The 12262-nt window shown below is 38.5% G+C and overlaps 1 long non-coding RNA gene across 1 annotated transcript in view; it reads left to right on the top strand.

Annotated features, from left to right (window-relative positions):
* Positions 1-12262, top strand: part of LOC309620799 — a 154813-nt gene that overhangs the window by 19219 nt on the left and 123332 nt on the right. The window lies entirely within an intron of this gene.

Here is a 12262-nt window from a genome sequence, read left to right as displayed (position 1 = left end):
AGGCTGTGACAATAGGTCAAAGGAGAAATGATGAGGGAGGCCCTGGACTAAAGCTATGGCAGTGTAGATGGGAGCATGGGACAGAGTCAAGAGATATTTAGGAATTGTAAGAAGTAGCAGCACTTAGAGGCCATTTGGATAAGGTAGGTAGAATATGTGAATCCTTATTTCTACCATTCACCCAGATAGGAAATATAGGAGAAGCAGTTTGGGGAGAGATTTTCTTTTTCTTTTTTTTTTTTTTTTAAATAAATTTATTTATTTATTTATTTATTTATTTTTGGCTGTGTTGGGTCTTCATTGCTGCACGTGGGCTTGTTGCGGTGCACAGGCTTCTCATTGTGGTGGCTTCTCTTGTTGTGGAGCATGGGCTCTAGGCGCACAGGCTTCAGTAGTTGTGGCACACGGGCTCAGTAGCTGTGGCTTGCGGACTCTAGAGCAAAGACTCGGTAGTTGTGGCACACGGGCTTAGGTGCTCCGCGGCATGTGGGATCTTCCCCGACCAGGGCTCAAACCCATGTCCCCTGCATTGGCAGGCGGATTCTTAACCGCTGTGCCACCAGGGAAGTCCGGGAGAGATTTTCTTGACTTCAGTTCTGAATGCTTGCAAAATAAAATCTAAATTTCTTAGTACGGCATTCAAGGTCCCCCACGATCTGGCCCCAAATTATATTTTCAACTGTATCTCATGAGTATAGCTTTCCCCAGTCAGATTACAGAAAGTGGTCCTTTCAGGCTGTTTTCCTAAACCCCTGCCTACTTCAAACAGACATAGACACAGGTAATGAGATAATGTCAATGAGATAATGTGATTTCTCTCTCTCTCTCTCTCTCTCTATCTATCTTTCTATCTATCTATCTATCTATATATATATATAACACAAATGATGAATAAAGAGGTGACATTTCAGATGTATGATTGTTAAAAATGACATCCAGCGAATTATACCTCCCTGTGCTCATGTCCCTTCACAATGTGATGCTACGACTCCTCCTATCAAGAGGTGAAGTCTATTTCCTCTCCCCCTTGAATCTGGGCTGACCGTGTAACTTGCGTTGACCAGTAAAATGCAGCAAAAGTGACATTCTGGGATTTCTGAGCCTAGGCAGGCCTTAAGAGAACTAGCAGTTTCTGCTTTTGCTCTTGGAACCCAGTTGCCATGGAAAAAAAGCCCAGGCTACTCTGCTGGAAAGAGGCTATGTGGAGAGAGAGGCCATGGGGGAAGAGAGACCACGTGGAGAGAGAGGACCAGGTGTGAGAGTGTCCCAGCTGAGCCCAGCCCCCAGATGACCCACCTGCTGACTGCAGCCACACAAGTGAGCCCGAGAGGACCAACAGAACTGCCCAGCCAACCCAAAGAATCTTGGGAAATAATAAATCAGGTTGCTTTAAGCCACTCAGTTTAGGGGAGTTTGTTATGCAGCAATAGGTAAGTGAGACAAACTGGCAATGGAAAGGTGAATAAGGAATCCTCCAGGAAGATAATGGAAGCAAGAGCTTTCCAGGCAAAGTGAATATAATGAACCAAGGCACAGAGGAGTCAAAGTGCACGACCTATCTCAGGAAGGGCAAGTGGTATTGTGTGGTTAAAGGAAAACAGGAGGTACACTGCAGGGAGGAGCTGATGAAAGGGGAAGCTGGATGTAAGTCTGGAAGGGAAAAGTCTTGTTACCAGTTGCAGTTTAATGTTATCGTATCTTAGAACATCACACAGGAATTGTGCTTCTCTTGTATTGTTCCTTTCCTTTGTGAACTCTTTTCTCCCAAACCTCCTCAAAGAAATTGTTCGGTCGTTATCTAGTTTCTTCAATGTCATCATGTAGAGATTACTAAGAAACACTTTCAGAATTTAGCTGCCTGCCCAGTGGGTAAGTTAACATTGCCTTTCATTTTTGCTAAATTTTCTTTGCTGTTCATTTATTAAAGAAGCAAACATTTATTGATTTCCTAGCATATGCCAGGCACTTGGGATTCAGAAAAAGTAAGCCACCGTTCTTACCTTCTAGAAGTCTATAGTCTATTGGGTGAAATTGACAGGCAGTAGATTACAATACAGCATACTTAGCCCCAGAAAAGAAGGAGAGGTTTTCATATAATTATTATTATCTAAGACAATACTGTATTTACAGAAAGAATTGCCATCAAGATCCTTCATATGTTTCTGAAATAATAGACTCTAGGTTTTTAAGTGGCCATGAAACTGTGATTGGCTTAATGCCACCAGATTTGGTAAGAGACCACCTGGAATACTTGAATGTCAAAGTAAACTTTGCGCCAAAAAAGCCAAATTACATATGGCCAGACTCCCTTTTCAGTTACTATGTAATACTTTTCTGAAATCCTCATTTTTAAGTTCTTATTATTTTTCTTTCACTTTCTTCTTACAGCCTAGGACCGGTTCATTCATGTATAATTTCCCAGGCATTTGGAGGTCTTGGAATCAGTTCTGTGCTAATATTCACAGCCTCTGGATCTGGAGCTCTTCATTGCTTCTTTCCCCCTTTTTGCTTTCAAGAATACTGTTTTTCAATTCCCTCCACCCAGTTTCTTTTCTGGCTCATTAGAAATCACTGTATAGCCCTTTAATTCTTTTATAGTGTACCTAGCTGACAGTTCCATTTTGCCGTGTCTTTGCAAACCTCTAGGAGAGCAGCCCTTCCCTTTCTCCCATGTTTTCCCCAATGTGGTAATCTTGATCTTGTGTGTCTGCTAAGTTATGAGCTCTCTCCTATTCCACGCTGGTGCTGAGATCCCTAACTCAGCCTCCAGGAAATTATTTTCCTTTTTGCTTGGATGATATCCTTCGTCTTTGTGGGGATGGAAAATATCATCCTGTTGAGCCTTCAGGATGTTGTTTGAAAGAATGCTGTTATTTGCCAGGAATATCCGTACAGTAGTTGGACTTCCAGCATATACATTATTCATTATTGTTCAGCCACACCTAGTCTTGCATATTATACCAATAGGATACTAGGCAGAGATTTGACTTTGACCCGGAATTCTTTTCAATTCTATATCAAGGTGTTTATTAGTTTGATTCTATCTGAATTACCTCATTATTGACTCACACAGGATAATTTAATTGGAGAATCTTTTAATACTTAAACAGATGGGCTAAGCTGGTTTTTCCCCTTTTATTCCCTCAGGATAATAATTATCTAACTGAGAATATCAGTGGCTACAACTAGAGTCTTTTGCATCTCACTTTGGTCTTATCTACTGCTACCTTTTTGGTTCAAATATATATTCAAAACCTAGACTTAATATTTTTCTTCATTTCCAAAAAAAAATCTGTATCTACATTTGCTGACACTTGATACTCTTAGTGTGAAGATTTAACCTTTATAAGATTTATTCATTTCTCCAAACAAATCTGAAGCAGTCATTTCACAGTGATGGCACCTGGGTTAAGACAAATTTCTGCCCAGACAGCAGCATGATTTCCTCACCCTTATTCATAAAAATAGAATTCTATAATAAAATAATTAAATAGGCATTAGGAGGTACAGTTATTTGTTTTTTTTACTTGAAGTATAGTTGATTTACAGTGTTTCAGGTGTATAGCAAAGTGATTCAGTTATACATATATATATAAAATATGTTCTTTTTCAGATTCTTTTCCGTTATGGGTTATTACAAGATATTGAATATAGTCCCCTGTGCTATACAGTAAGTCCTTGTCTACAGTTGTTGTTTTTTTTAACATCTTTATTGGAGTATAATTGCTTTACATTGTTGTGTTAGTTTCTGCTGTATAACAAAGTGAATCAGCTATATGTATACATATATCCCCATATCCCCTCCCTCTTGAGCCTCCCTCCCACCCTCCCTATCACATCCCTCTAGGTGGTCACAAAGCACCGAGCTGATCTCCCTCTACAGTTGTATTTTTTTTTTAATTTATATTTTTTATTGAAGTATAATGGACAAATTATATTAGTATCAGGTGTACAACATAGTGATTCATTACTTTTATAGATTATACTCCATTTATAGTTATTATAAAATTTTGGCTATATTCCCTGTGCTGTACATTACATCTTTTTATCTTACTTATTTTTTTTTAAACATCTTTATTGGAGGATAGTTGCTTTACAATGGTGTGTTACTTTCTGCTTTATAACAAAGTGAATCAGCTATACATATACATATATATATCCCCATTACAGTTGTATTTTAAAGTTCATATCTTAGACCAACTTTGTCTTTTTCTTCTTTAATAAATTTTACCATTTCTTTTTTTAAATTTTAAAAAAAATTTATTTATTTAATTTATTTATTTTTGGGTGTGTTGGGTCTGTGTTGCTGCGTGCAGGCTTTCTCCATTTGTGGCGAGCGGGGGCTACTCTTCGTTGCGGTGCACAGGCTTCTCATTGCAGTGGCTTCTCTTTGTTGCGGAGCACAGGCTGTAGGCGCGCAGCCTTCAGTAGTTGTGGCACATGGGTTCAGTAGTTGTGGCTCGCAGGCTCTAGAGCACAGGCTCAGTAGTTATGGCGCACGGGCTTAGTTGCTCCGCGGCATGTGGGATCTTCCCGGACCAGGGCTCGAACCCGTGTCCCCAGCATTGGCAGGCAGATTCTTAACCACTGTGCCACCAGGGAAGCCCTAGACCAACTTTAAAGAGAAATAAATATTGTACAATTCAGCATCTTTTTTACTAATTTGTAAACTAAATCCTTTACATGGAATGTTAAGTTGTAACCAAAAACCTTTTTTTCTTCTTTTCTGATTTATCAAACTCTGGTTCTGGGTCAGTCAGTCTTCAGGGTCCAGCTTTCTTCTCTTTATCTCAGCCATGGGTAGTTTGTCTCTTTGCCTATGCTATTTGAGTGGGGCCTAGAAAAGACCTGGTTAACTATTTTAAAATTGAAAATTTTATTGCGATAATTGTAGACTTGCCTACAATTATAAGAAATAATACAGAGAGATCCCTTGTACACTTTGCCCAGGTCTTCCCAGTGTTAACATCTTGTAAAACTGTAGTATTATATCCCAACGGAATATTGACATTGATGCAATCCACTGGTCTTATTCTGATTTCCCCAGTTTTAATTGTACTAATTTGTGTACGTGTGTTTGTGTGTGCATGCATGCATGTTTGTATTAATTTATATACAATTTTATCACCCGTGTAGATTCATGTATCTACCACCACAGTCAAGATACAGAACAGTTCCACACCACAAGGATTCCTCAAGTTGCCTTTTTATAACCACACCCACCTCCCTCTGATCTCCCCTTCTCATTATATAAAAAAAAGTCTGTATTTTGTATCTTTTCAAAACGTACAATGGCAGAGCTACTAATAAAATCTATTTCTTTTGATTTTTAGTTCAGTGACCTTTACATCTTGTTTCTTACACGTCCCTTTTTTGGAAAAGCACTGGCTAGGCGGTCAGATTAGTGGCAACCACTAATCCGTCCTCCATTTCTTACATTTCGTCATTTCCAAAATGTTATATAAATAGATAACTTTTCAAAAGTTTTCTGCACTTAGAGTGAGAAGCATATGCAGTGCTACAGTATTTCAAGAACGGTAAAAGCCCTCTTTGTGTTTTTTACTCCATTTGAAGGAAAATATTTCCTACCAGCAAAGTAAAAGAGTAAAATTGACCCAGTCTCTGGATATTTAACTCTGGTAAAGTTCTAATTTAGTGACGGTAACTGAAGCCCTTCAGCATGGGCACTGCTTCAGGCAGTGGTTTCTATTAAAGGAAACTCTGCCCCCTGCCCCCACCAGGCAGTGCAGACAGAACATTGGGGTTGGGGGGAATGAAGGAAAGCTTTTGCCCGAGATTCAGATGTTGAAATTGTAACACATATTGATAAATGACAGAATTCAAAAGGCGCTTAAGAAAAGTTTGATTTATACTCATAGTCTCAGATTCCATTTCATATTCCATCTTGGAACCAAACGTTCAGAAGAAGTGTGCTTTCCTTTGAACATAAAGATGTCACTGTGAATCCAAGGGCATTACGAAATATACGCTTGACGTTGTTTTTCCTGTGATGCGGAGCAATACCACGTTCTCTTGCTTCCTTCTCTCAAATGGCAAAATGGCAAAAGAAGTTTGTGGGAAGGCTGCCCAGGTTAGGGGTCAATGGTTCTTTTCTCATGTGTTCTCAGTTGGTTTTGTTGTTCTAGGTTTCCCCTTACTACCCAGATAGACTTGGATGTTGTCACAACATCTTGCTCCCATCTCCCCTCTTGTTTTCTGCTTGGCCAATCCTAGCCTCTTTCCTCCCCCCACCCAACAACTCAACATTTGGATTTCAGCATCTCTTTTCCTCTCCTGCTGTGGAGTCATCTAAAGAATTTCACCTGCTGGGTGTTTCCAACAGGCCAATTAAAATGGGGGAGAGGGGAGGAGGGAAAGAAGAGGAATAAGAACAGCAAAGATGAAATTATCAAGTATTAAGCAAAGCGAAGAGGGACCTCCTGTTTGGTTTCAGTGAAGCCACTGAGCTGATCTTTTACAATCTGTTGGGACTGGCGTCAGAGAGGAGATAAGTGAGCCAACTGAAGTGGAAAGATTGAGAATGAAGGTAGAGAGTGATCTGGAAAACTAAACTCCCCCAAAGAAAAGACTTTAAAAATCCTAAAGCCAAAGGATTAGTGGTCTTTACTACTACTGTGGGTTGTATTCTAAACATTTTAGAGGCGACTGGTATCAGTGGCTAAAAAATGTAGTAGCAACTTGAGAACAAGGAAAACCTACCTGAACTGGGTCATTTTAAATACCTGTGAAAGACTGAGTAGAGGAAACCAGCCTGAGAGACTCACTGTGGTGTGTAATTATGCACTTTGAAAGCGCAGTTCATCCATGGATCTCAAAGCACATTACCAACTTTAATTATTTTTCATAACACCTCTGTGAGACCATTATTTCCTACAGACAGATGAAGAAACTGTCATAGAAAGGGTACCAGGCCCTTTCAATCACACCATGAATCACCTGCTGAGTTGCTCCCGTTCCTGATGTGTTATTTGAATTAATTGACCATTTCCCAATGAAGAGGGAATGCTTGAGCAGGACTTTGAGGGAATTTTGGCTTCTAATTTTTCCTTAGAAGCAATGGAGGCTGAATTCCTTTTAAGATAAAATGCTGTTCAAAGAGTCATTATTTAATGGAATGTGTATGGAAATATATTAAAATATTATTCAAGACACATGCCAGAACACACACAGAAGCCTATAGCATAACAGCCCAAGTGGGTACTTTTGTCCTCCATTAACCTTGCATAGAAAACAAAACAAAACAACACAACAACAACAACAAATATATCACATACAATCATAAAATTTTAGTATCTGAACAGCCTTCAACAATCTCAGGTCCTGTAGCTTTGGTCGCACCACTCTGATGAAACCTGCTCCAATTATTGGGCCACACCCTCATTTGTCCTTCTTTGTTCCTGTAATAATGTTAGTCTATACCACACAATCTAGCTCTGTATCACACTATATTTACACTCTTTTGTTCCTTTGATTTGTTTTGAGTTAAACAACACCGTGGTTACCAATGGTCGCTGCATTATGTTTGGAATGGGGGAATACCTTGTGAATGATGAATGTAAATCTCTTTCTGCTACCAAGACTATAAACTGCAGGAGGACCCAGCCTGGGTGTTACTTTCTTCTATCACTTATCTCCCAGAACTTCTGTGTACACCCGCAAGCAATTAATACACACTGTTGGTATGATTGAATAGGATTAAGAGACACTGGTGGAGGTCAACGATGAAGTGAAACAAGGTTTCATTAAACGTATTAAACAAGGTGGCTTAATTTGAATATATATTTCAAATAAAAAGAAACTTGTGTGAGCCTTGTATATACCGTCCAGCCTCAGCAAAGGCTTAGAAAAGGTGATGGTTGCCTGGTGAGTGAATATCCTTTCCTTTATACCCCAACATACCTCACAAAACCTGCTTTAGAAAAAACTTACCGGTTTCGTGCTCAGAAATTCAAAACCCATCATACCATCTTGAACTTCTCTCATCTGTAGGGGGAAAGAAAACCAAACTGATCCAAAATTTATACCCAAGGAGACCTAGCACACACAAAATGGCCTTGAGGATTCCCAGCAAATGCCTTTAGACCTCTCATTCAAAACCTCCATTTTTAGTCTTCAGATATGTCAGACTTTCTTGATTCTGAGCTCTGCACATGCTTCTCTCCTAGGCAGAAATCCCTTCCGCCACCTCCTTGACTACTGCAAGGGCCCCGTACTCCAGAATACTGCCCCCCAACACCCTCCCCGAAGTTTGAGTTAGATACAGTTCCTATTGCCCTTCAGTGATAGGATGGACTCCCTAGCATCTAGCACAGAGCCTGGTACGTAGTAGGTGTTTAATGTTGGTGCATTAAAACAACAAAAGTGAAATTTGTAGAAAGTCAGTATTGATTCCAAATTGTATTATATCTGTCAACGCACAACTTTTAGATGAGGCTTTCCCACTCCGTTCATTTACTAATTTGTTCTTTCATTCCTTCAGTCATACATCTATGTATTGAAAAAATTAACTCTGCTTATTAATGGACTAGACAGCATGCTAGTCATTGGGAACATAGTGATTAGGAAGACATGGTTCCTGACCTCCACGGTTTGCCTTGGCAACATAGTGAAACATTCTCTTCCTCATTTCCAAATTCTTAAGATCAGAAACATAGTTAATCAATTTTGTTTTTTAGAATTACTTTAATTTTTCAATTCTAGTTGAGTAGACATGCTAAGGACCACATATACCTATTTATTACTTCTATTTGGCTTTGTGGTTTGGTATCATATGGCCAGCCAGGTCTTGCTGTACAAAAAAAGGCCTGGATTTGGACGTATACACTCAAAGTTCAGACAGTGAGGCTGCCAATTTAGCTAATTCATGCCAAAAATTAGCCAGAAACATATTCACTGCCTATAAGAACAGCTCGACTCGTGATTCACCATATGATTTAGGTGAGTCAGGTAACCTCTATGTCTGGGGTTCTTCAGCTGTAAATTATAGAGGTGCTGTGACTATAATGAATGAGAGACACAACGGCATAGTGCAAGAGTACCAGACCAATTATTTTATCCTCCCTGAATTTATCTGTTTTATATAGTCTTATTTTCATATGTTAGAAAACAGAGCTGGCCTGACTGACCAAGTAAATCTATTTAAGGGCCACTTGAATGGCAGAGTTTATGAACACAATTTCCACAATTGTACAGCAACAATTTCTCCAATTATCTCTGTGCCATTACCCATACACTTCTGATTTAAACACAGGAGTAACCATGTAGAGAGTGGAAGGCAAAGAGATAATGTATGTAAAGGATTTTGAGAGCCACGGAAATGGTCAAGAAACTGTATAAGTGAATTTCATCACTATACATCCTTGATTAATCAGATACTGGTCCACAACTGTTTCATTTTGTATGAAACTAACCCATAATTAGTAAACTCTAATTAGAGGAATGATTCCTTGGGCTTATATAGTTTATACTTTTTGAAGCTCTTTCATGTACATTTACTCATATGATCCTTGCAACAATCTTCTGAGGTAGGTGGAGCAGGGATACTTATCCCCATGTATTAATATTTTTGTTACATTTCGTTACATATAAATGACCATATATTGATTTATAACTCATACTAAGTATAGGTCTTTTTACTTAATTCTTTTTTTAAAATTTATTTATTTTATTAAAAAAATTTTTTTTTTGGCTGCATTGGGTCTTCGTTGCTGTGCGCGGGCTTTCTCTAGTTGCGGCAAGTGGGGGCTACTCTTCGTTGCGGTGCACAGGCTTCTCATTGAGGTGGCTTCTCTTGTTGCGGAGCACGGGCTCTAGGCACGCGGGCTTCAGTAGTTGTGGCACGCAGGCTCAGTAGTTATGGCTCGTGGGCTCTAGAGCGCAGGCTCAGTAGTTGTGGTGCACGGGCTTAGTTGCTCCGCAGCATGTGGGATCTTCCCAGGCCAGGGATCAAACCCGTGTCCCCTGCATTGGCAGGCGGATTCTTAACCACTATGCCACCAAGGAAGTCCTTTACTTCTTATATGAGCTATAAGAACATAATGTATCTGAAATATTTACAGTAGAAAACCAAGAAAGGCATAAGTACAGTACATTCTTTTTAGTAGTCAAATAACAAACAAAAATCTAGGTGAAAGAAAAACAAGTTTTTCCAGGTGAGTCAGGTCATTCTCTTAATGATTAACACAGGCCTTTGTTAAATTTCTGCTAGGAAATCCCTGCACAATGTTTATTTAATGAAAAATAAAATAATTTTTAGCAAGTTTTTCTCCACTTCAGATTAATTTTATGGGGGAAATTTGGGGTCTTTGTTTTCAACTTAAGTTCCTCTGAAACATCAGTAATTGTTCATGAACATACTCGTGTGTTCTTTTTTCCTTCCTCAATCCAATTGTCAGTAATCTGGCAGAAGGAGAGCCTAATCACTGCCAAACAAAATTCCAATATTTAATGAGAAAATACATTTTTGATGCTTTAGCCAAAAATGCAAAGTCCCTTATTTAAGCTAATGGAATTCAAAAGGAATCCCTAGTACCTAGTAACGAAATAAAGTTAAAACACAACACAGACTTTAAAAAAAAGCTCAAAAGTTTTTGTAACAAATGGACATTTATAATTTTGCATGTAAAAAATATTTTTGAAACATAAAATTCTCTGAAACAAGAATTAGATTTTGAAGCAAGATCATTTTTTAAGTACTATTACCTCAATTAATTATACCCTAGGCTTTTTTTGAATATTTAAATTCTTCTGGGAAAATAAAAGGGGGAAATAAAGTTTGGTTTCTCTTGGGTTCTTATTCCTTATTTGTTTTGAACCAGTATTCTTCTACTATTTACTCATAAGCCTAAAGTTAACAAGCATATAGGCCCGTGCAAAAGATTTCTTATGCTGTAGTCACTAGTTATGGTGCATATAGGGTCTTGGAAATATCAAATTAAACAGAATAAGATTGGAAAAAAAACTCTAAACAGACCAAATCTATACAAAGCCAAATGGCTAGGTTATGGAAGTGTTTGTTATAAGCAAATTAGTAGTTTGCAGGAAAAGAAAAGAAAACTAAGTCTGACTTTCATCTAGCCTTTATCTACCTTAAGATTTTTATTTTGGATACAGTTAGAGACCAATATTGACCTTAGTGTGGATTTATGCAACTCTGAAGACCTTTAGAGACCTAAAACCACTACAAGAATTTTCTTTTGTGCCACACTTTGAAAATTTCAGACCTAAAAAAAGAATTCAGAACTGCTACTTATTATGAATTAGAGAGGCTGACCACTTCCAACTCTATCATTTGTAGATTAACTGCTCACATTTCACTGAAGCTTTGGCTCTTTCTAGAAGTGCAGGTCTGTTCTGTACAATTTCAACTAATTGCTGTCACACTAGTGCTTATAAGTGAGACTTCAAATACTTAACCCTTTCACTGCTTGACTGGAGGACAGTTTAATGGCAATGAGCAATGTGAGGCTATTCTGAACTTGGCAGTGTAGGGGCTGAAGAATGATTTTCATTATCAAATTCAAAGAGTACTGTATGCAAGAAAATTTTGTTGAAAAGTGGAACCAGAAGTGATTTTCAGGATGTTGCATTTTAAGTCTTCGCATTTTGGTAGCAGGAGAAAATACAGGACTGGATCAACAATGAGTTACAAGGAGAAGAAAGGTTAAGGATGACAGTCATCTGCAGAGAGCTACATCAATTTAACTTACAGGTTTCAGCCATTCAGTTATCTCTGGATTCGGACCCCATACCATATGCCAGTGGTTTTCAAACTTTAGCCTGTATCAGAACCACCTAGAGGGTTTGTTAAAACACCGACTGCTGTGTTATATACCCCAGAGTTTCTGATTCACTAGGTTTAGGTTGGGGCCCAACAATTTGTATTTCTAACAAGTTCCCAGGTGATGCAGGTGCTGCTGGTCCCCAGACCACACTTTGAGAACCACTAGGTATCCATATACCATGCAGTTAGCCTACCTTTATTTTTTTTAATTTTAAAAATTTTAAATAGAAGTTTAGTGGATTTACAATATTTTATTAGTTTCAGGTGTACAACACCATGATTCAATATTTTTAGATTATACTCCATTTAAAGTTATTACAAAATAATGGCTATATTTCCCTGTGCTGTATGATATACCCTTGTTGCTTATTTTATACATAGTAGTTTGTTTCTCTTAATCCCATACCCCTATCTTGTCCCTTACCTGCTCCCTCACCCCTAGTTTGTTCTCTGTATTTG

Source organism: Balaenoptera borealis (assembly GCF_965194805.1).
Source record: "Balaenoptera borealis genome assembly, chromosome: X".
Classification (NCBI taxonomy): Eukaryota; Metazoa; Chordata; class Mammalia; order Artiodactyla; family Balaenopteridae; genus Balaenoptera; species Balaenoptera borealis.
The sequence above is the reverse complement of the archived record's forward strand: the minus strand, read 5'-3'. Positions and strand labels throughout refer to the sequence as shown.